At 50.4% G+C, this 24,546-nt stretch overlaps 1 protein-coding gene across 6 annotated transcripts in view; it reads right to left on the reverse strand.

Moving 5' to 3' along the window:
• ZNF469 (zinc finger protein 469) overlaps window positions 1–24,546 on the reverse strand; it is a 209,318-nt gene that overhangs the window by 68,717 nt on the left and 116,055 nt on the right. For 5 of the 6 annotated variants that reach the window (XM_069793305.1, XM_069793303.1, XM_069793304.1 and 2 more), the window contains exon 1: window positions 258–907. The exons of the other annotated variant lie outside the window; for it this stretch is intronic. The gene's annotated coding sequence lies outside the window, so the exon portion shown is untranslated. Of the gene's footprint in view, window positions 1–257; window positions 908–24,546 lie in introns of those variants that run through there. 6 annotated transcript variants of the gene reach the window in all.

A 24,546-nucleotide genomic window follows, 5' to 3' on the forward strand; every position in this document is an offset into this window, starting at 1 on the left:
ACTGGCCGTTCCGGAGAGCAGCTTTCCTGCCCTGCTCTCCCGGGAGGTCCGTACCTGGGCGCAGGGGACGGCCAGGGCTCGCCGGGGCATCGCTGTCCCCGGCCCCCGCTCCACAAACTTTCCAGCTGCGGAGCGAGCACGAAACACCCGCCGTGTTTCCAGAAACATCCCCCTTTACCCCACCCCCGGCATTTCCACAACCCGACCGCCGGCAATACAGAGAAACCCACGGGATTTTTCCAAGAGAATGCCCTCACCTTTCCCGCGGAGCCGGGAGCTGCCCTTTGCTGTCTTTCTAGTCTCTCACTGCACTATCTCCAGTCTTCCCGCAGCTCCCGCGGAGCTGGAAATATCATTAAGCTCCAGTGAAGCAAAGCAAAAAAAAAAAAAAAAAAAAAAATCCCAGGGAAAGCGTTGCAATATCCAAAGGGAGGGGAGCGAAGCCAGCGGGAACGGCCGAGCCCCGGGTCCCTGCGAGCCCCGCTCCACCTGCACGCGCCTTGTTGGGATCCAGCAATACCCCGTCCGGCATGGAGCAGGCATGAATACTTCTCTGGTGTCTGCTGATGACTTCACTTCATTAGCATGCTCCTGATAGTTCTCTCTGACCGTCTTTTTTACTGACTTTAAGGCTCTGCTAATCAAAATACTGTAGCATTTAACTATTTCCTGACTCCGGGGTTTGGAAAGACGAAGCTCCACGGGGCGACAAAACCCGAACGGGAGCAGAAACGCGAGCCCCGGCGTGCAGCGGCCCCAGCCTCCATCCACGAGCAATTCGTGCTGTTGGGGTTTGCAGGTCACGACTCCGAGCGCGTTCCAGTTTTATCTACTTAACGAGGGCGAAACGCTCCTCTGCTGTGCCGGACTTTTTAGCACAGGCGGATGCAGAGAGGAAAGCACCCTTCCACCTTTGGGGATGAGATTTCCCCCAGGTAATCGTTTTATTTAAAGACAGCTCAGGCAGAGCGTGAAGCAAGTTCTTGCGCTTATTAACCTACGGCACCAGGTCAAGCGTCCCTTCAAGAAGGGGTGGTGAGACCCAGGTGGGTCCCAGGCGATGCCACCCTCCCGAAGTGCCGCTGCTGCCTTCACCTTCTCGCTCACGTGCTGTGGGAGCAGAGCTGACTTTCAGAGGGGAAGAAAAGCTGCGTAACCCCCAGGGTTAGAAAAGGGGAAAGCAAGGCACGGAAAAAACAAAGCAACTCCGCTGAGAGCACACCTGGAGCGTGTGGCAGGGATGAGGACTCTGCTGAGGGTGCCAGCCTCGTGCTTTCTCCTGAGGGTTTCTAGCTGGTTTGGAGTCCATGTCAGGTTTTACTTTAACAAAGAAAAAACAGGAGTGGATTTTGCAACAGTGGGATAGGAGAAAAAAAAAAAAAAAAAAAAAAAAAGAGAGACCGCATTAAGCGTATGCCCTGTTTTCCCTGGGTGTGCACCTGGTTGCACGTACCCGTGCATCGTACCCACGATCGCGGGTGACGGTGTTTCGGTGCGCACAGACGCGTGCCCATCTTCACCCCCTGCAGTGCCAGTGCGGGCGGGCGCTGTGTCCCGGCACACGTAGGTGCCACGGCAAAGGATGCCCGGCCGTGCCGGCGCGTGGTCGCGCACACGTGTGTGCACACACACGCCAGGTGGGAACACAGGGTTTAACTGTTTGGGTGCCTGCTTTGAGCACCAGCACTATTTCCAGGGAAAAAAAGCCATGCCTGCACTCTTTGCCCAATTAACACCCTTTCCTTATAACCGAGAAAACTGGCCCCCAAAAGCCTTTAATAAAGGCCTGCTGTGGGGTTTGGGAACCGCGTCCCAAGCTGCCGTAGCAGAAGCAGCTGTGGGGTCCGTCGGGCTGGAGGCCTGATTCATACCCAGCAAAATGAGGTCAGGAGCAGATGAGTCTCCGAACATTCATTTCTTCGCACAGGAGGTGACCCACATTTTTTACTCCTGATTCACAGCTCAGCTGCAGACACGGCTATCTTTAGCCCCAGAGAGAGACGCGGAAAGGCCGAGGGCCCCTCTGCAAAAGTCGTAAGGTCCAGGCTTCAGAGGGCTATGATTTTTTATGATTATATATATACCTTCCCCTGCTTTCTACGGCGTCTCTTGGAGGAGAGCGGGACGAGCTCCAAGCGCAGGTTTGATGCACTAAGCAGAAGAAGTCCCGCACGGGCTCTAGGAGCCCGAGGGTCTCCCCGGGATGCACCCACCGGGTGCCCACCCGGCCAGTGCCCATTGCAACCCATGTTGGGACCCACTGGAAATGGGGTCAGCTGCAGAGGGACAGGGCATTGGGAGAGGGGGGGGATTTCCAAAACCATCTCGCTGATGGTGATACACGGGTTGATGGGAGCAAGGAGCCACCAGCACCCATCCTGCAATTACCCCCCAAGATGGGGGCCGGTCTTTGTCCGGTCATCGTGGCCCCCCCAGAAGGTGGGGGCTCTGTTTATGCTGTTAAGGACAGAGGATGCTAAACAAATCTGTTCCCTGCTCCAGCTGGTCCCACCAAAACTCCCAGGCACTTTCCCATGCCGTGGCATAAACTCTTGCGGTCGTGGCCGTACCCAGCACCCAGAGCGCAGTTGCACAAACGATAACATTTTGGCAATGTTTATCCTTCTCCTTCAGGGCAGGATTTTTTTTAATCTGTTTTCAGAGCCCTAAAGCACATGTTTACTTTTGTGATGAGTAAAGTCTCCAGCACTGGTGTGGGGGAGTCTCCAGCGCTGGTGTGAGGTTAAGCATGTGCTTAAAGGGCTTGGACTAAAAATTGCTTTACTTTTTTTTTAAGCAAGGCCACAATGCAGCAAGAAACCCATCCCTGGGACTCTTACATGAGAGTGATGCATATAAACAAGAGGGTTGCTCCCCACAACCACCACTCCCCTCCTTGGGCAGAGCCTTGGAGAGAGAAATGGGCTTTATAGCTGGCCCTAAATGGCCCCAATTCAGACCTGCAACCTGTCACCTGAAGACATTACTCGGTATCCAGAATCAATGCCCAGCTTTGTGCCTTTTTGGCCAGGCACTGGCACAAATTGCCTGTCTAAGTACACTGACCTTCTCACAGACCAAGAGGTCTCCAGGAGAACCAAGTCAGGAACCTGAACAAGGTTTGCCGGATCCTGAAAATCACATCAAGCTGTGCTCAGAAGAGATTAAGGCGCTAGGACTTATTTCCCAGCATCCTGAGATTCTCTTCTACTGCCAAGCAGCGAACGGCCACTGGTGACACCTTATTTCATCCCACCAGGGCAGATGGGAGGGCATTTGTTCACCAGCTTTTGCTGCAGATGGGACCATCCCATCAGGGACAATGCTGGCAGTCTCCCTTCCAGCTTGCAAACCCATAAATATCCCCCTCTCGCAGCAGCGAGGGCTCTGCTGAGGTCATCACGTCAGACATATCTTCACCATAACCTTGATTTCTCTCATGGGTTTGGGTGGCCTTCCTTTGAAAGCACATAGCTCCCAACAATTCCTTTTCCTAAAGTCAAGAAACGGCGATTTAAAAGCCAAAAACCCCAAGCGATGCTGCTTAAACCAGCAGTGTCAGATTATAACCAGGGGAAGAAAGCCCATGCACGCATCCAGTGTGCACCAGTAGTGTAACCACAAAAAAATTTGCAGGTCTGGCGTTTCTTTGAGAGCTAACGTGGATTAGCAGAGAGTGAATTTAAAGCCCAGCAGCTATTCCTGAATTGGTCCATGCAGGGACACCAATCACACAAAGCTGATGCCCCACCAGGTCCCCAGATCGGGCAGGTTGGGATGGGTCGGTGCTCTCTGTCTATCCCTCCCTTTCCCTCCCGGCTATACCATGGAATACGACTCAACTATTTCATAACAAACACAAGTTGGGTAAAATCAAGGGGAAAAAAAAAAAAGCAGCAGCAGCACATGCTTTCTTAAATAATAAACATATAAAAATGTTAATTAAATCATGCTTTTCAACAGAGAACGATGGGAAAATACTTTCACACAATGCTGAAATCAACACAGCTTGCTTTTTTTAATGTCTCCTTGCAGCCAAGGAGATGCAAAGACCAAGCGAGATGCGGGGTGCACACTATGCAAGCACTGCAAATCAAAGCGAGACACTTTCTTCTGCAGGAAAGCATCTTCTGTGCTAACGGAGCATGCCAGATGACTTAACATGCCATGAACGTCGCTCTAAATAAGTCTGCGGTAAACAGAGATATAAGACCCAGATGTTTGATACTGGCCTCTAATTTTGTGTGTCCACAACCTCCCAGTTGTGCTCGCAAACTGCAGTGGGGAAGTGAAAAGCTTTGGGGCGTCCCACCTGGGAGCATCACCCCTCCAAAGAGGGCACGGGTGAGAAACCAGCCTTGCAATTTGGGGCAAATAGCTCCACAAACCAGCAAGTAGACACCTGGGAGGGTGAAGGGTTTCTGTAGTGTCTGGTTGTTCCGTCGCAGATGCGTGAGCTCAAGCAGGGCAGCAGGGGACGTCTACAGGGGCTAAAATCCTTTTCATCACTACCGGGCTCTTGGTGCGTGTCCATCCCTTCCAGTAACAAACCTCAGCTGTCCTTCCTCAGGGATGCTGCGTTGTTTTAAGGACAACTGTTTTCCCGGGTCCCCCCACGAGGTGAGCCCACCTTGCAGAGGGGTCTGCTCGGTCTCGTCTCTGCTTCCGCATACCCCCGTCTGCCCTGGAGCTCTGCAATGGTGCCAGCACCAGCAATTAAGAGACGCTCGTGCCACATAAAAATTTACAGAATAAATCCAGCCGGGATGCAGGAGACATTGCACAGCTTGGTTTCCTTCTGTCTCCTTTCAGCTCCTGAAGACCATAGGTTCGAAACAGTTGGCTGCGGAGAAGCTACGAGCTCAGGCTCAGAGCTCCCAAAACTCCCAAAGCTCCATGCCCAAACCTGGGAAATGAAGGCTCCTGGGTCCCTCCTGGACACAACCTCTGCCCCAGCAAGACCAATGCCCTCTCTCCAAAGCAAGCAGATGGAGAGGGGCAGGCACGGGAGAGCAAGAGCAAACAAATTCCTCTGCAGCCACTCGCCACTTGTAATGACTTTATGGTCTAGTCATTCCTACAGCCTTCTTTTCTGCGGCATTACTCATGCTGCTGCAAGCTTCTGGGGAGAGTTTTGGTGTCAGGCTTCCCCAGTTGTCTCGCGTAGCGTCATGCATGACCAAAATATCCTACTCCTTCTCTAGAAGAACCCACTAATAGTCGATGTGCTTCTCCTACAGCCTCTGCAAAGGTCAAGTGTGGATGCTTGGTGACTATCAAGCCTTCCCCACCCCACCAGGTCTTTACCAGCTATAAAACATATAGCTGGAAGGCTTGACAGGCTTTGTGTGGCTCCTTGTTGGCTCTCTAGCAGCTCTGCCCTTCCTAAGTGCTGCTGGTGGCAATGGGCCAGGGACACCCACAGAGCGTGCAGCCACGAGACGGGCTCGGTTATCGGTGGTAAGCTCCTCGCCAGCTGCTGACTGGCACTGCATCGATTCAGGCTTTGCTATTTAAAGTCTTGAGCATTCATGGAAAAAAAAACCCAAACCCAGAGTGAGTCAAATGGCAAGGGAGATGGAGGTACACAACAGCAAGAGGAGCAGAAATAGCGTGCCCGGCATCGTTAATGGGCTCTAACGCTTTCAACAGCCACGTTGTGCTGATTTCTTGGGATTCTCCGAATGCCTTCTCGGTGCTCACCGAGAGAACAGCCCTCTCCGAGCCAGCCGCAAAAGCACCAGGCAACTCCTTTGAAACCTGCTTATGAAGCTGCCGAACAATAGACTAGGCAAGATCCCGTGGACGGGCTCCAGCCTGCACCAAAGGCAGAATGGTGACGAAAAGCCAAAGGAGAAGGGACGTGGAAGCAACGGGCTTCCTAGAAACCCGACAGCCACTGTGCACATGGCTTCTGTAGCGAGGAGGAGGCATTCAGTGGCCTCTGTGTTGTGGGGAAATGCTTTGGGATGGTATTGAAGTGGCCTGAGTCAGACAAAAGCATTTTGACAATAACGTTCTGAGGCCAGAAATTAAATCGGAACAAAAAGTTGGAACTTGCCCAGCAGGGATAATACGGCATATGTAAGAGCTCGCTGACTCCCAGCTGTTTGGAGAAAGCCATCCTTGCCACCATCCCCAGAGCTTTTCCTCCACCCTCTTGTAGAAAGTTCATCCCAGTTCTCATCTCCTCAACCCCACCAAGTGATGCTGTCATTCCAGAGCAGAAAGAGTCTGGCTCTGCTGCCTCCACCCCTCGTCTGTTCTTCCTACGCTTTGAGCGAGGGCAAGATCCTCCTACGCGATGCCATGGTGAGCTCCTGCAACGCAGAGCTGCCTTCAAGAGCGTGGCTACGGCAGCCACAGCAATTTGTGCAGATGGAGCCAGAGCCTTCGACATGGACAGGAGGCCCGTTACTGAGATGCTGAGCTTTGCCGCTGCAAGAAAACCCCTGCTGAAACGCCCCAAGAGTTCAAACGCTCATCTGAGCAGGGACGGGCTCCTCCAGCAACGTGGTGTGGCTGGAGAAGAGTGGGTTGGAGCGTCACACCACGTGCTCCCACGTACCCCAGGACCTCCGTCCCAAAGACAGGAGCTCCAGAGGCCAGACCTGACCTCGGATGCACAGTCCTCCTGTCCAGCCTCCTCCTCCCCGTCTCTAGAGAGACCTTCTCGAGGAACATTTCTGGCAGCAACTCCCTTTCTCGCCATACGTGACAGAGCCCTGATAAGGGGGTGCAGCCCCAGTTGCTGACCCCAGCTTCACATCAGCGTGATCCGCCGAGCAGTGGGTCTCCCAGGCAGCCCCGCTGTGCTTCCAAAACAAGCCTCCCTGTGAAACGCTGGATAGCCAGCATGTGTCTCCAGCTATAATGCAGGCACGAGCCAGAAAAACCGTCAACATCAAAGACTAGATCCATACATCCAGCAACTCGGGACAGCAGGGGGGGAAGAAACGGCCCCCCAAATTGGGCAGAAAACTGTCAAGCTGCATTCTTGGGAGCAAAGTTTTGTTGACAGCATTTCTGCCAAGGCGAGAGGGACAAGTGAGCGAGCTGAGGCCACCGAGACAGTACAGAGGGTCACCAGGAAAAATGCAGATGCCATAAACAGCAGCCGCACAAGCAAAGGACACGATGGGAAACGCTTCCAAACTGCTTCAGAAGCGAAGAGGCAGCGCTTCGCTTGAGACGAAAGTAAATAAGCCTCACGAAGGGACGGATCCAGCCCCTTCTCATAATGCTGCCGCTGCCCCCAGCATCTCCAAACGCCTCACTGGGGGCCGAGAAAGGAAAGCAACTGAACCGAGAACCGGCCAGATTGAGTCACCTTTCCCAGCCCCCGCGACATGCACGTATTTCAGCAGTCACAGAACAATATTCTTCAGATATTCATCACCCTTTGGAAGCTGGAAAACCCTTTTTCCCCCCTTCCCCTGCCAGGGTTTGTTTTCCTCCATCACCTAAGACAGCAGCTCGTTGCTGTAGGGCTGCTGCTGAAGGCTGGCTGGAAGTTCAACAGTCTGCGATGGGGGAACGCTTGGAAAAGTTCTGTATTTTGTTTTGCACAATATAGTTACGTATTTGGGGTTGGGGTGGGGTTTTTTCTATTTTTTGTTTTGCTGGAGTGATATTTTTGATGATTTGCAGTGGGGCAGTGAGGAGCAATACAGCAACCATTTTTTTTGCGGTCTAGGACAGGAACGAAGAGAGTTTGCAAACACCTGCAGCCAGATTATTTCTCACCCAGCAAAGCAGACACGATCCCCTCTCCTGTCCTGCTTACCCAAACCTGTATCACACTTATGAATGTCTTTATCAAGAAAATACCAGCTCTGAGGGGTGATGCAGGAGCCTAGCACAGCAAGAGAAGCTCTGGGACCCAGCACAAGCCCCAGGAGTAGCCGGGGAGATGCCGATCCTCAGGCAAAACCAGCACAGACTAATAAACCAACAGAGATTTGTTGCTCACATGAATACCTGCTGAGAAGCCCCATTCCCGTGGAGAAAGGTGACTTTTCCAGCACAAGAACCACCACTCGGCACTTCACTAACCCCAACACCCAGTAAATCATCCCAGTCTCAGGTAGGGGCTGGAAAAATAACTGATTTTTTTTGGTTCATTGCAAATTCCAGTGAACCTGGAGGGGGAAGCACTCTGAGGTTAGCTCAGAGAAAAATACTTGAGGCTTGATGAGCTGAAAAGCTGTGGGAAAAAGCTGTTTCAGGGTGAGCACAGTACCTCATCCAGACCAAATCCGCCTCAATTATTGTGGCATTTTGGCCTTTTCAAAGGAAACCGAGGGTGCATCCATTCCCAGATAGGAATTCAAAATGTTCTGAAATGTTCCAGGTGTTTTAGGATGCATTTCCCTTCAGTCCCCAAGGTAAGTGGCGCAGGGAAGCGGGGCAGGATCCGCGCAGCAGCCCGCTGCTGTGTCCTTCCTTTTCCCTTTTACAGAAACTGTTTTGCTCAAAATTTCCCTTCCCATTTGCACTGCTTTGTTAAGGGACAGGCTGGATTTCTCAGGACTCTCGTCTTTCCCTTTGTTTTGTTTCCCAGGGATTTCTCCATCAGCTTTCTCCCCTATCGTAGCTCCTGGGGTTCAGGTGCAATAATACACTCCAGGCAGCCGAAGAGACGTGATCTTAAAATAATAACATAGAAAGCACTTCAATTTTCAAGATCCATTTTCTTTGAAGTAAAAAGGACCCTGCTGCCACACAGACCCAGCTTTGCAAAGCACTTAAGCCCAGCCATAACACTAAACGGGTGCAAATTGCCTCCCGGCGTCACCAGAACCAGCGATGAGCTTAGAGCACCGCGGGCGCCGGAGCAAGGCTCCAGCATCGATACTTTGGGAAAAGCCACCTCTTCTGGCTCCTACGTCCCAGCAAAGACCTGCACAGCATTAACAACCATTGCAACTCTTTATAACCACGATGCTCCGGGAAAGAAGCTGTCCTCGCCAGGTGGAAAATGCCACCGTCCAGGCAGGTGCTGCGGAGCCGGCTCTGGCCAAGGCATCATTCCTGCATCGCATCGCCATCTGATAGACCCTGGATGGGCTCAGGCCTTGGAGAAAAGCCACCTCTGAGCATTTTCAAAACCCAAGAGCTGTGCTAGCCCTCCCCTTCCTCTTTTTCTGGCAGCTTTTTAATGAATACTCCCATTAAAAACAAAGGAAATTATATTAAAAAGGAGTGTGTTAAAATAGCTTTAAGGGCCTGACTTTAACTGACACCTACAGTTACAACACGTTTTGCCAGAGCGTGAATCATGCACAGATTATCGGCCAACATGGGTGATTTCCATTATGCAGCCTGGAGTAGTTCAAGTCTGCTGGGCTGTTTGTACAGAGCTTGGCACAATCCGCTTGGATCTTCTCCCGCTGGTGGTATAATTTCATTTAAAAGCCTTCGCCTATTGTAGCCCTCCAAAGCAACAGAAACGAAAGGAGGGGGAAAGGGGGGGGAAAAAAAAAAAAAGCATTTTTTGTGGCTGGCCCAAGCTGTAAAATAGAAATCTTCCAGCAGAAAGAGGAGAAAATGCGTTTTTCGAAGATGTGTGTCTTCTCTTGCCGACCCTAGCAGGGAGAGGGGTTTATTTATTGGCTTATTAACCACGAAGGCAAAAGGAATTTGATGGATTTCTTAAGTGGCATCTTGGCCCATTAAGTTTAGGAGTCTTCAGATTCATTTGGACCCCGTGCAGAAGTCACTTTTCCCTCCATACATGACCCCAAAAAGCTGCTCTCCTCCAAGCATACCCAAACTTTCCAGGTCTTCTCCTTGCTCCGGCGCTCGCCCACATCCATGCTTCTCAAGCAGATCCTCCCTGCCTTCCTGACAGCTTGGACCAGGCTCGCGGGAGAAAGCCAGCCAAAAAAAGCCATTTCTGGGATATTTTTTAGAGGTTTGGTTTGGAATTTTTGCTCCTTTTTGACACATACAACAGCAACACCGCCGAGGGAAAACTCGCTGCTTGAGAACAGTGCTAGGTCAGAACATTTGATTTCTAATAAAAACGTAGTTATTTTCCAATTTTACAAAGGAAATGAAGGTTTAAAGTTTGGTCAAATGAGGTGTTTTCACTTACAAATCCCACCTAACCTGGCCTCAAGGGAAAGCCCCGTCGGCTTTTGTGGGGTGGGAGATGGGGGTCCGTTCCCTCGCGTGAAACGAGGACACCTCCAACCACGCAGGGCCAAGTCCCTATAAAAAATGCCAGGTTTAGACGGATGGGCTCCGGGTCCCCTTGGAAGCTGAGGCCAATTTTGCATCCTCTGCTGCTTGGTTATTTTATTCCTAATAAATATCGCCCCCTTCCTAAGCCCTCCTCCCTTGCAAGAAGCCACATGCCATAAGGACCTGGCTGGGCTCAGGGACCCACAGACCTAAAGCGATTCCTCAGTCTTACAAGGCAGCAGCCAAATCCCAGGGCATTGCCCCAATTTGCTTTATTTTTTCCAGATCTAGAGATGATTTGAACCATGCAAAGACGAGACGTGCATCCCGCCCCAGCATCCAACCGCTGCCGGATTGTCATCTTGGTTGGGGCGCTGGTGCCGTCGGCCACATCTCCGCAGGCAGCTGGAAAATCCCACGCCCCCCTTCCCCAGGGGCAAAACAATCCCAGTCGCCACCAGAAATACCACCTGGGAAATATTTGGAAAAAAATATTTGTCTGCTAGGACACATGCCTGCCCCATCTGTGGACCAGGCAAAGGCTTCTGCGCTTCCTAGGATGAAGTGGAGAGGCAGAGCGTGCTCCGGGCGCGCAGCCTGGAAAGCCAACGTCGGCTCTTCATCAGCAGGCGGGTGAAAAACCGAAAAGCCTGAGCTGAAAGGGCAGGTACCTTCACGGAGCTGGCGGAGCATCTGTCAGTGGTGGCTGGCTGCCAAACCCCTCCTTTTTAGTCTGCTACCGCTGAATTTTCTAACAGCCCCCGGCTCTGCGGTTTCACGTGAGCATCTTCTGCCTCGACCATTGTTTCCAGTCCCACCTGCTCCAGCGTCCCCGCCGCCCCGAAGGCTTCGGCAACGAGTCGCGGCATGTGGGATTTTTTTTTTTTTTTAGCAGCCTGACACATGCCAAACCTGAGAAAGGAGCTTGATAAACCCAAGGTCAGGAAGGAATTTTAACTCAGCTTAATTGCTAGGAGGCAATTCAGGTCCGTAACGTACCTAGACGGGCAATACAAAGAAGCGAGACAGATCGTGTGGGAGTAGATCAGTAAAAGCTACAGAAAATATAAAAGGATTAGCTTGATTTTTTTGTTTGGGTTTTTTTGGAAGTCACATGTTCTGCCAGGCTTTCTTGGAGGCAAACATTTTTGTACCGCAGCCAGCCTTGCCAGCCTCAAGTATGCAAAAGTCCTGAGTCAGATTTCGAAAGGCAAAGCGATACTGACTTAAAAATAATTAGACTGAAAAAAAGCACTTACTTTTCTATTCTAATCTCTATCCTCACTCTTACAACATTGGTTTTGGGTTTCCAGTTACATCGTTTTTATTCTAAATGAACCCGCGAACCTCCGTGAATCCCCTGCCTCTGGCAGCTGGGGCTTCAAGGGACCCGGCGAGTATCGCAGGATTCGGGGTACCACTGTCAAGGCTGGGGGAGCTGCATTTTTGCTGGGGGGGCTGCTTTCTGTGCTCATTCCTCTGCCCTGTCCCTCTCCCCATCCCGGGTCTGGATCTGGCCGCCGGTGGGGATGAACCGCGGCGGTCGGCGCTGCCGCTCCGGTGCTGTACCTGCGGCCGGAGGGGAATCCTCCTCCGGAGCGGTCCAGCCAGCACCTATTGCAACCGCGGCCTCCGTGCCAAAGCCTACAACCGGGAATAAATCCCTTTCCCTGCTTTCAGCTGCTGGATCCGGCGCTTCGGCCAGAAATCTGGCCGGTGGGTTCGAGCCCGTTGTGCCTCAGCCGCCGCCTCTCGCGCTGCCCTCCCTTCCAAGAAAAATGGAAACAGGAGACGAAGGAACTTTCCTATACTGCATCCAGCTTTGCCCGCTGCCAGATTATCATCATGATATTATATTAACGTGCAAATCATGATTGCTCACAATAAAAAACATAAAAAGAACAGAACGTGCACGCCAGCGAGAAGCAAAGCAGAAAGCGCATGAGCTCCAGCTCAGCCTTTGGCAGGACCTGCTGCAACGGCAAAGCGCAGACGAACCGGGATGGTGTCACCAAAAGGGTCCGGCTCAGCCCCATGCAGGATTTGCCTCCCAGAAAACATTTTTAGCAGCCAAGAACCCCCTCTCCTCCATTGCCTTGTGCCGTGTGTTGCCCAAAGGGGCTCCCCGAGCTCCGTACGGGATGCATCGTGCTGGGCATCTGCGCGATGGGGTCGTCAGGGCTCTGCCCCAGCGACACGGGCCAGAAGGGAGATGTGACCTGGGTTTATGTGATTTGATTCGGGGGATCAAGAACAAGTTGAATCAGATATTTTTTTTTTTCTTTCAAAGACACGATAACCTCTAAACTGACCCCCTTTAAAAAGCAACGGTAGCCTCAGGAGGCAGGATTTCCACCCATAAACTGTTCATTTAAAGTGCTTATAGGTTCAATCCTCTGGCTTCTAGGTTTCTGCATGAAAAAATCTGAAAGCAGCAAACACTACATCGCCGCTCGCATTTATTCAGGGCTTCCTACCCTCTGACAATCCCAAAGCTCGAGAGATTGACGCCGCTTTACAAACCATTGACTGCAGAGACGCACGCGAACGCGCCGCCGACGTTATTAAAGGAACATTGAAGTTGCAAAAGCAAAGTTAGGAAATTCCAGATTTGCTGTTTCCTGGGCAACCTCAAAAAGCCTCTTTGTGTCTTTGCATTTCCATAGCTGCTTTTTCTGCCGGCCCCCCTCCCTCCCCCTGCAGCAAGCCCGCTCTCGCCCGTGCACGTCCCAGTCGCGGACTCCCCCCCCAGCCTCCCCTGTCCCCGGCGCTCCCAGTTTGCTTCGGGAGGCAGCTGGTACCCCAGACGGATGGGTTATTTGGGGTAGGGAGCACTGGGGATGCTGGAGCCCCAGCGGGAGGATGAAGGGGATCGCCGGAGCGTGGCGGCTGCCTCCCAGCCTTGCCGTCCCTCGGCGTGCCGATAGCCGTGAAGGAGCACAGGCGTGCACGCTCCGCAGCGGCGGAGTCCCCGCTGATGTAAAATGAAGATGCCGGGTGGACTTCTGTGGTTTGAAGGAGCGGTGAAACTGAAATCAGGTCCCAAGCTGAGATTGCAGCTATTTTCCAGAGCTATTTTCGAGCAGTATCAGTTCCACCCTGAAACGTGAAGGCATTCCACAAATACCCCCCCATCCACAAGTCGCCAAAAATGCCAGCTTATCTCCTGAAAGCATCTGCAGGGTGTCAGCATGTGTGGATACACACAGGCTGGGGAGGAACAGAATGGACAAGGCTGGCTGAGAATTCAGATAAAAGTAGGAACAAAACCCCATCAGGACTGTTTTGGGCAAAGCAGCGTTGCGGATCCTGTTCCTAAACTGATAGTTCTTTTTTTTTTCCATCCATCACATCAGCACTGAACCTGAGGAGCTGTTACTGGAAAAGACCTGGGAAGCCAAAGCGAAAAGCAAAGAAATTGTTTTTAGGACCCACCTCAGGATCTTAGAGAAGAATAAAAGCAAAGCGTGGCCTGGGCACACCACGACATGGCCAGGGCACATCAGCCTTGTGGGTCCTGATGGCCCCAGGAAAGTTGTGTGTATTTGCGTGCGTGTCAAAACGTCCGTACGCTCTTAGATATGTGCAATAAACTCAGCAACGCAGAGTGCCAGCTTCCTTCAGCTCCGCAAGTCACAGCCTAAGCGAGCTCCAGGAAAATCAAAACAAGGTAATTAAGAGCAGATTTGGCCTTTAGCACTTTTTGTATACAAAACATTTTGGAAACTAATTAAACCACCGTCCAAGGCAATATCATTACGTGTCCAGAATGCCACGAATGTACTGGCGAGTGCCTCTGCCTGAGGACAGCGAAAGTATCAATAACTCCCAACCGGGCGTGATGGAGCTGCCGCATCTGACATCCCCGACATCTCGCAACCAGCCTTCAGAGGCAGGCGCTGGATTTACGAGGTGTCAGAGAGAGGAGGGGATGTCACTCAAAAAGGATCATTCGTTTTTCCCCCTGCCGGAACCACGCTGTGTGTTTTTAACCGAGCTCCAGCTGAAGGGAAACCTGGCTTTCTGCTGGCGGGGAGCTGGGCTGGACTGGGAGGAACAAGTCACACCAGTGCGCTGCTATTGGGGAGAAAGCGATGCTGCGGCGAGGGTCTGGGACAGAGCTGCTGGACCATAGTTTTATACCTCTTACAGATGCCAGCGCTTCTCAAACTACAAAATATTCTGATATATTAGAAGAGGGACAGGTGGCAGAAATCTCTTCCACAGGAATGGGCTGCGAGCCGGAGCAACCTCGGGACCGCTCTGGGGCACTACTGGCTTTTTGCTGACCCTCACGTTTGTTCGTGTTTTTCATTTAAGCAATGGAAACAGAAAAATGTTCCTTTCCTGAAAAGCTTAGCAAAGCTGCCCTCAAAGGGGAGGCAGCAAAAACTGAAGCTGCAGGATGGGACTTGGGGAACGCGCCATCGAGGGGCAGAAAAAGAGGAGCCGCTGACCCAGAAGGATGGGGAGAGAAACTGCAGCCTCACGCTGGTACTTTGTGAGGGCTCCCTACGCGGGGTTTTCCAAAAACTAAGACACCTGGGTGGAAGAAAAATCTATGTTTATGCTGTGATGCATCTCAAATGCATGGAAAACATCTCTCCTATGTACTGGTACAAGACATCCAGAAAGGAGGAGCTGCCTCCAGCCACCATCCTCGTCTCGTCCGCATCCCTCCAAGCAGCCTGGGTCAGTCAGCAGCTCGTCTCCCCCGATTTATGATGAGTAAATGGCTTCTTAGCCCCTTCATTCCCCTGCATGGGTTTTGCCGGTGTTTTTGAGCCCCGTCTGTGGGATGTGCCAGCCTGCTCAGCGAGCAGATCCCTGCCGAGGTTGCGGTGGCCCCAGGTGGGACCAAATTTATCCCGCTGGTGACTACATCCCAGCAGCATCCCAGTGACTGTTTTCCCACGGAGATGGATGGAGCGGTACCCCAAAAGCCCAGCCGGGCCAACAGGCAACCATAGGGCTGCAAAGAGGAGAAACGAAATACCAGAGAAAGTGCTGCTGGGCTGGGATGTGTAAATCAGAGAAAGAGAAGAGGAAGAGGAGATGGCAGAAAGAGCGGGGCCGCGTATGGAGGTAATTATTGACACACATACAGATACTAATGGATGTGGATGCCAATTCCCAGGGGCACCGCGCGCCCCTCTCCTAGGGAAAATGACGCATTGCAAAGAGGATACTTCCAAAAGGCCCCTTTACTTGTCCTCTAAGATTTTGGCATCCCGTCTCTCTGAGGCGGTCTGACACCCCAAAACTGCCCCAGACCCACATAAGAAATGTTTCTTGGAGCTGGCGCCGCTCACGCTCTCTTTCCATTTTCCAAGTCTCTACAACTATTCAGCTTTTATATAAAAACATAGACAAAATACACGGTGGGGCGATAGGAAACAGAAATGCCCCACTCTTTCTCTCCAATAAATAAATTAAGCCCCAACTGGGCTGAACTTCACCTGGCCGTGTATTTTATTACTAATTCAAATTATTTATTGATATCTTGAGATGGTCCCTATCATGGCGTAAAGAGACTCAGCCGTAGCCACATCCCAACATCTCCACTGTGTATCTGAGCAAAGCGTTCGCTTCAGCTTGCATCTCCAGACAATAACAGATAAAAATAATAAAATTGCAGGAAATTAAAGAGGCATAGTATTTGTCACCACTTCTACACCACAGCTTTCACCTTTTGCTTTTTGCTCAGCAAAACCAGACAGAAACCATTTTCTCTGCCTGCTTATTCTTGGTCAACCCTTTAAAATTCAGACCTTCTTGGGAGGAAACCCAGTAAAGACTGACCTTTCTTAAAACACTCGTAAACCTCTTCTAATTTTTCCTTTTGCCTTAATGTTCTATGTTTTTATTGGGACCCGAATGTAGAGTTATTCTCCATTTTTATTTTCCTCCCCTTTTTATTTTCCTCCCCTTTTTTTGCCACTGAATCTGACGGCGAACATCCCGGAGGAGGGGGAGTTTTCCACCCTTTCTGGTAGCAAATTCTTTATGTTTTATTTTAGCCTTTTGTGGCTTCAAAGAAACAGCTTGAACACCAGAAAGGGTCCAGATTGGCCAAGGAAATATGAAACATCGTAATATTTCTAATGTTAGAAGAATTTTTAAAAGGTTACATAATGGAAAAACAAAATATGAAAACCTTGTGGAAGCAAGGAGGTTCCTCGAATGCTCCTGCCAGCCCCCCTGCTACTGCAAAAAAGGGCAAAAGGCGGGGGGGGGGGGGGGGGGGGGAATGTCAAAAATCCCCCTTAAAAAGCAAATTTCACCCAACAGAAGGAAAAGCATTTTAAATCTTACAAAGCAGAAAACACTCCAAAATGGTAAAAAGCTTTTCTCTACGTTTTTCTCATAGCTGACCTATTCTAATCATCATTTTCACTCTCTTTTTCTGGCACGCCAGCCCATAGCTGCTGTGTGCATGTCCCTAAAGCTGCCTATGGACTTTCAAAACCTATTTTAATGGAAATGAAGCAGTAATGGAAACATTTCGATTTCCTATTAGCTCTCCTAAAGCCTTTTAACTACAAAAATCTAAACTTCAGGCTTAAGCCGTGCCGACAGATGCATCTCTTTAATTCCGTTTGCTGTTGGTCTGCAGGGCTGGCCTGACCCAAGCCCTGACCGTGATGCTTCGGGCTGGCAGAAGAATCCAGCTACCCATCGCTGCTGGGTCCCGCGAGCCTCAGCGAGCAGGCGCTCACTTTGGGTACGGGCAACAGCATTTCAGGGAATATTTCATTTACGCGGACTAAAATAATGCCAGCAAGAAGTCAAGGTATCGACCCTGCCCATCATGAGGAGCTCGAATCACCAAGCAACGTGTAGCGGCGGTTTTGGGCACATCATTTCTAAACAGCTCTAATGGAAACCAGGCACCGGTTTATTTGCTTCTCCCTCTGGCTTATCAAATGAGGTGGATGTTGCCACTTGGTTCCCCAGCCAAGAAAAGCTCCCTTTCTTTCTCTTTTGTTTTCAGCTGTTCTTTCGCTTGAAGAATGAGGTGGTTTATGAGGATTTTCTTCACAGGGGGAAAAAAAATTCTCCAAACTATCAGCCCGTGCAGGCAGAGAATAAGCTGATTTTTCAACACTTCAAAATTATGTCATAAAGGCCCAGAAAGAGGCTTTGGCGAATACATAAACACAGAATCCAATAGAAGTCACAGGGTGATTAACTAAAACCAGTGTTTCCAGAGAAATAATATCTACACAAACAGCCACATGCTTTGTTTAGCTAAATGAGTAACAGCGATTCAGCTGCCGCCAAGTGTCTTTTTTTTTTTTTTTAACTAAAACAGAAAAAGATTTGAGAAAGATTGGCTCTTTTATACAAAATGTAGTGTCGGAAGCACAAGTCCTACCCGATGGGCTCGACCTTGCGAAGTTTTGCCTTTATGGGATATATTATTTCCACGTGGTTTGGGGGTCTGTGCCCATGAGTGTGGATGAGATCAGGGATAAATGTTCCCCCCCCATGCCCAGGAGCAGGCAGCTGCCCGCTCTGCCTGTACAGCTTCAGCCGCACGCAGGACGAAGCCCTGTTTGGGGACGGGATGCTACGAGCCGTGATCCGAAGCTCGCTTCTGGCAGGAGCGTGCCGCAGGAAGGGGAAACTCCTCGTTACAAGCCCATTAATCATCAGCGTGGTCCCGCTGGACGCCGATGTTTGCTACCCGCTGCTCCAGCCGCAGGCAGCGCTGAGACATCAGCATCTCGTGCACCGCACGCGTTTCCCACACCGACCGATCACTTCGCGCGAGGCACCGTGCTTGGCTCGGCCGCCGAGGTAAGAGGAGGGTGCAAAAATTGCTGATTTTTCACAGGTCAGCAGGTCCAAAGCAGACTTTAAACAATATAATAATAGTGATAATATCGCCTTGCCTCTCCTAGGGCAAGACTAACCCCTCGCAAACATCGGGCTGAGCCCTCGCAGCTGCCTGGAAAGGGATCTGGAAAGGGATGGTGGGTGCATCGCACGTGTTCCCCATGGGGATCCCCCCCTAAGGGAAGCAATCGAGGGACGAGCCTGGCAGCACACGACAGCGGGGGCACTGCCCGTCCTCCCTATTTTACCCTCCAGCTCTCCTCATCCGCATTCACATCTGCTTTTGCTCCTTTCCCGGGTGCCGGCTCCCTGCAGGTCCCAGGGGCAGCGCCGTGCACAAGCCACCCCGCTCCGAAAGCGACGCTCCCCCCTCCATCCCCTCGTCCCCCCAGCAAGATGCTTGCGCTGGCTTCCAGCAGCGTCTTCCTCGCGAAGAAGAGCCATCGCGGTGGGCTACGGACGGAGAGGCACCCCATAGCACAGCCAGCTTGGCGACGACCGCGATGTTGAACTAGAGCAGTTTGTTTAAAAGGGGGGAAAAAAATAAAATAATAATAATAATAATAAAAAAAAAATATTTTCCTTTCTCATAACTGAGGAGCAGGCCCTGGATTGTGCAATCGCATAAAACTCAGAGCGAACGCTGGGCCCTGGAGGAAAGTTTCCTATGGAAAGATGTATAGTGCCGAGGGGCTGGAAAGGCTCCCGCTGCCCGGGCGCACGCAGCAGCCCAACGAGGGGCTGTAACCAGACCTCGCCGGCTACGTGAATTGCTTTTGCAGGGCACTTTCCTTTGTACAGCATGTGCCTTCGGCCCCGAGTTGCCATGGTAAAGGGTGAATCTTTGAAGTAAATAGTCTGTGCGGTGACGTCCCAGGTCAGGTTATAGACTTGCATCATCTGATTTGCATTTTATTCCCATTTCCCGCTCCCTGCCGCCTCTTCTTTTAAGTAGAGACGAGCACAAAAATCCTCACGGCAAGGACCCCATGTATTGCTCTGCAACACCAGCTGAGACTTCAGTTAGAAAGCTTTCCTGGAACTAAAGCAATGCAGAAATAGGAAAGAAAGGCAGGCATACCAGATCGGAGGTTAGAAAATAGACTTTTAGTTTCAGCAGCCTTGGGATTCATAACCTAAACCCTCACCCAGGAGAATACTTGAGTGCTTAGCTGAAGTTAAGCAGATGCTTAAGCTCACTCCTATCCTTAAATATGTAAACTCATCACATGAGTCATCACGCTGACTTCACGGACGTGGGGGAGTTGCAGGGGGGGCCCGATGGCTGGGGAAGGTGCGGGGCAGTTTCTGGGTGGGACGGAAACTGCCCTGGCTGGGCGGTTCGGGCAAGCAGCGGCCACGAGCAGACTTTGGGCATGGCACACGCGGCCCAGGTCCAAAGCTCAGCACCTTGAATCCATAACCTATCCTCCGCTAGCAGCCATCAACCAACCGTAAATGATACTTGAACAAAACTTGTCCAGAAATAAACGCATTAGTAGGTTCGCACGCTCTTATCACCTAAGGTAACCGCAGGTAGATATGTGTCTTCCTTGCCCACCTTCCTCCCTGGAGCCGAGGGTGCGAAACAGGGGGACAGGAATACGCGTTTGTGCACAAGGTGAAGGATTCACAGGCTTGAAACCATCCCCATGAAAGCTCGCACAGAGGCAGCGGGGACCGTGCGAGAGAAAAGGCAGAAGCTTCCCTCGAAAGATGTTGAGAGGCAGAAAGGCTCTGGAGAAAACGCGCTCGCTGCCAGCAACACGGAGGTGTGGAAATACGAAGCAATTAAGACAAATGGCGACCGCGAAACAAGAGTCTGCTGGACCGCAAGACGCTGCTTACGACAAATAAATAAACCCAGCGCCTGATCGCAAAGGCAGATATTCACAGGAGCCGCTTCTGCGCCGAGACCCGGAGCCTTTCCGCGGCCAGCGATCGCTCCATGCCTCGCGAGCCCCCGCCGCCGGGAGACGCGGCACGGCCTCGGCATGCGGTCCTTTTAATTAAAAGGCTGTCATCAGACAGACAGCAAATAAACGAAGCCGCGACAATGATGAAAGCAAATAACCTGACGGTGTGGAAGGAAGGGAAGAGCCGTGAGCGGCACGGGCTGCGGCGCGTTATGAATATCTCGTTAGTGCAGCTGCAATTAGTAGCTGCTCTGGTTTAATTGTACAACACCCTTAATCACAGTACAGCAGGCAATTCCCTACACTTTCCCTTCTGGCACACACTTCCTCCTCCTTAAATTAGCTGCATGGAAACAGCTCATTAACACACACATACGCAAAGCTTGCTTAGGCCAGAAATAATTAGGTGCTATCTGTTTTGCTTTATGTTGTTCTGGCTTGGGCCATCTTGAAGACTCAGACCTGACCTCCAGATCTCCTGGGACTATGGAAACCCTCTGCAATCACCACGTACGGAGGAACCCTTTGAACGTGCTCAGGAATTCGCTGTTGCTGGGAAAAAAAAGTGGGGAAAAAGAGGATATTTCAGCAGAGCAGGAGGCTGCGGTATGACGGTGAGAGGTTTCACCGAGAGCTCCCATCGTCCACCCGGGAAGCCAAAAACTCAGTGACAACCCTCAGCGGGTCCTCGGGAGGCTGATGGGGAGCTGGGGTTGGAGGAAGCCCTCGGCTGCATCAGTCCCCAGGACCTGGCTCTTGCGCAAGGAATTGCCGTGGCCGGGGGCTGCCGGCTCCCACCGCGGCCAACGCTGCTGGAACCGGCCACTTGCTTAAAGATAAACCCGGTTTCAGGCGCATTACGGAAAACCAGAGTTAAAGCTCGTGATGAGAAGCGGTATCAAAGACTGCTTAAGCAGAAAGGAGGAAGAGGTTTAAAATACGAAGCACTACTTAGATTAGAGCAAGTACTATAGATGGATTAGGTTCAAGATGAACAAAACTGTTCAAGCAGCAAAATCCTTAAAGGAAAGATCTGCATAGGATAATAGAGTGTAAAAATGTAACACACGCAGGCAAATTCCTAATAACTTCCCAGAGTCAGTCAAGGGAATATTGGGATTACTTCTCGTTTTGGCAGAAAAATAATCCCTAGGATAATGGCAGAAAGGCTTTGAAGGTATAAGCCAAGCAAATGGGCTGGCTGAAGCCACGCACTAGATAGATTTGCAGATAAACTGGGGTAGATATTATCTTTTCAGCACTAGCTACGAGAAATGTCTGTCTGTGCTCTTCACTTTCTAACAAACTTAATCGCTTCATGATGAACCAATGGCATTTCCACTTCCATATGCTTTTGATATTACTTAATAAACTTAATTAGAAAGCAGCCATCCTATTGGAAAAATAACATTTCAGAGGGTTCCCCCTCCGTGGTTAGGAACAGGCCACGTTACATAACTGGATTTCTTTGCTGCTCCATATTATCACAATTGGGTTAGATTCCACTATTCATTTTTACAATACACCGTAAAGCTAATAACCGTAATCATTTTGCAAGTAGGTAATAAAATGCCTGTCTGCCCAAGCTTGCAGGTAATGCCTTAAAAGATATCGGGTATTATTAAAAAAGGATGTCCTGAGTCTGTGGCTCTTCCTACACAATTTAGGAATTAAAGCTATGAACATCCTGTGTGCCGGAGGAAAAAAAAGGAAAAAAAAAAAAAAATCAGGGTAATCTGCAATGGGGTGACCGACATTACCCGTAGGGACACTGAGACAAAACCCGCTCAGATAAATTCTTCTGGGGAGGAGATGGCAGTGAGGAGGAGACCCTTCCTTGAGGTCACTCCAAATTCAGTGGACCAAACGCTGGGGTGCATTTCTCTTCCAACCGGCCTTGTGTCCCCCCGTCCCGCAGAGCCCGGCTGGTCGGCATCTGCGTCCTCCACGTGTTCCAGTGACGGGCACGCTCGCCTTTTCCAGACAATTGGAACAGAAAGCAAAACCATCTGTATTGGTTTGAGGGAGGATGAAAACAACTAATATACATTTCAGTCTTAATGTAAGGCACATTGCTGGTATTAGGGTGAGGGCTTGCCTACAGATAAATCCTGTCATCTGACCGGGACAAGCCTGCACCGTGCGATGCACGGAAGCGGCAAAGCTTGCTCACTGGTTCAGCATCCACGGCACGTTGCGCAAGCTTGCACTGGGAGTTACTGGAACAACGGGATCTCTCTAGGCAAAGCCCAGAGGTACCTGAGGTACCCTGCTCCTTGTGAGCTAGGGACCCGCTCGTACGCTATAGTACGCATCCTTCACACCATCGTGCTCTGGTCCTTCCTCCTCTTCTGCCCTGCAATGGACTCAGAGGTTTCCATTTTTTGAACTTACGGGACGTTATCCGATGGACTGCATTTCTTTAGTCACAACCAACCTCCTTTTGGTTTGCAAATTACACTCTACGAGAAAGAAGCTGGCGTGTTCAACCAGCCATTAAGGGTTTGTTCTCTTTTGAAATTATTTGTTTCAACAGACAGAAAACCGGACCAGCTTTCGCAGCTCCTCCCCGATTTGGAGGTATTCCAGAGGCAATATAACTTTCAAGGCTTTTCTACAATCTGTAAGGAGAGTACACAAGTCTACAAGATTTGAAGGTGAGTCTCCCACCTCAGCCAGGATCTTTCCATCTGCAACGGGAAGTCATCGCATGTGAGCAACGGGATACTAGGAAAGGTCTCTCGGCTATAAATAAGAGACAACCACAAGCGGAGCACAGATGAGATTGGTTTTCAACCCTCAACCAATTTTTAAGACTAAAGATTTTCTTCCGTCTTTGCTTTCGTACAACAAATTGTCAAGCTTATTACAGTACTCCATGAAAAATGTGATTAGCTTACAAGAAATGTGATGACCTGGTGATGGTTTTGGAAGCCTATATACTGCCTGCAAATTCTGTTTGGGCACTGAGGGCATTTTATGACTGAAAACTTCTTGAATGTGTGGCTTATTTGCTCTTCCCATTCCCTTTTTCCACCGATGAGCCTCCAGAAGCTCAGCAGCTAGAAACACAGGTACCATTTAGGCAAATCCTTTTTTAAATCTGAATTCCAGGGCTGAAATAACGAAGCAACAGACCTGGTGAGATGCCTGGATCATATGCTGGGGCTGAGCAAGAATCATCTGGAAAAGGATGGGAAGATTATGAAAGAGAAGGTCTCTCAGCGGTCGTTTTTGGAAACCAGCCACAAAAGCAAGAAGGACTCTGTGTGCTGGAGGAGAGCTCAGGTGCATCAAAGCAGGAGGAGGGAGGATATGAGATTATTTAGAGGGCTTGGACTTGTGTTCAAAGGCCTTTCAGGAAGCATTAAAGAAAAAGAAGCAGGAAAACATACTTGGGCATTTATTATTTTGTCTAAACCTATGTGTATCTTGGGTTAGCTAAAATAAAATGCCGGGGTTTCTTTGGAATCACCGGTCTCCTCCAAGGCAAAGCTGGCACTGGGACAGTATGTACTCTGATCACACTGCACAGACTCTGTGCTCGCTGCAGAGCACCCGAGTGACCTTGGGTGAATCCCCTAATCCATTTCCATTCTTGGAGCTGAGTCTGCCACAGACCAGATGCTCGTAGCCATGGCTCTGCTCTCCTTGGGCAACTCCTGGTCCTACTACAGCACAGCAACAGCTAGCAGAGCTGAGAGGAGGAAGATGGGGGTTAAGCGATGCTACGCACAATTTGGGGACCACTGTAATACCTGGCTACAACATAAGCAATCAAAGGCAGCCTTTAACTCTGATTTTTCTGGCAGTCAAGTAATAAGTACAATGTTGTTTTAATGTAACGTCGAGTATTTAACTTGAGATTGCTGGCATGCTCGCACAAGGATATGACTGGGAGACAGGATGCACTAATATTTGCCAGTGAGACAGAACAGAAGACAAGAGATAAAGAACAGGATTACGCACAGCACACTACATACTCACACAATAAAGAGCATTATTTCATTGCTCTTGGGACCGTCGTGCAAACTAATTAAAATGGTATTTCAGCATATTGAATTAATGACTCCACTGAGGGCAAGAAAGATCTTATCAACAGGCGTTTTGAAACCTCATTTGCTTTAAAAAATGTACCGGATTGGTAATAATCTCAACAGTGAACTGGCAGAGTCAAGTAGAAACACTCGTTTTGTCAAGGTTTGCGTGGCAATGAACGCCGCCGCTTAGTAGCCCTACAGATGCCATCGACCAGGAGCGGGGCACGGCAGGACGGGCACTGAGCATCACTCTGCGCTCTGCGCGTGGATATTGCTCTCTTCGTGGGAACTCTTACCTTCTCTTTAGCTTAAGGAAAGGATTTCTGGCTGGAAAGAAAGGCTGCAAGGAGCGGGATATTTTGCCCAGTTTGCCTCTCCTGAAGGAGATGCTGCGTTGTCTCCTTGCAGCCACGTAAAACGTCACCCGTGCAACTCGTTCACAGCTGGGGCTCTGCTTTGGGACATTTTTTACCCACTGCAGTTCCTAGACTGGAGATGCTTTGTGTACGATTGACAGGGGCCTCCTGCATCATCTGCTAATGCTCCAAACTACGTCAGAT

This window comes from Haliaeetus albicilla, chromosome 10 (genome assembly GCF_947461875.1).
Source record: "Haliaeetus albicilla chromosome 10, bHalAlb1.1, whole genome shotgun sequence".
NCBI lineage: Eukaryota > Metazoa > Chordata > Aves > Accipitriformes > Accipitridae > Haliaeetus > Haliaeetus albicilla.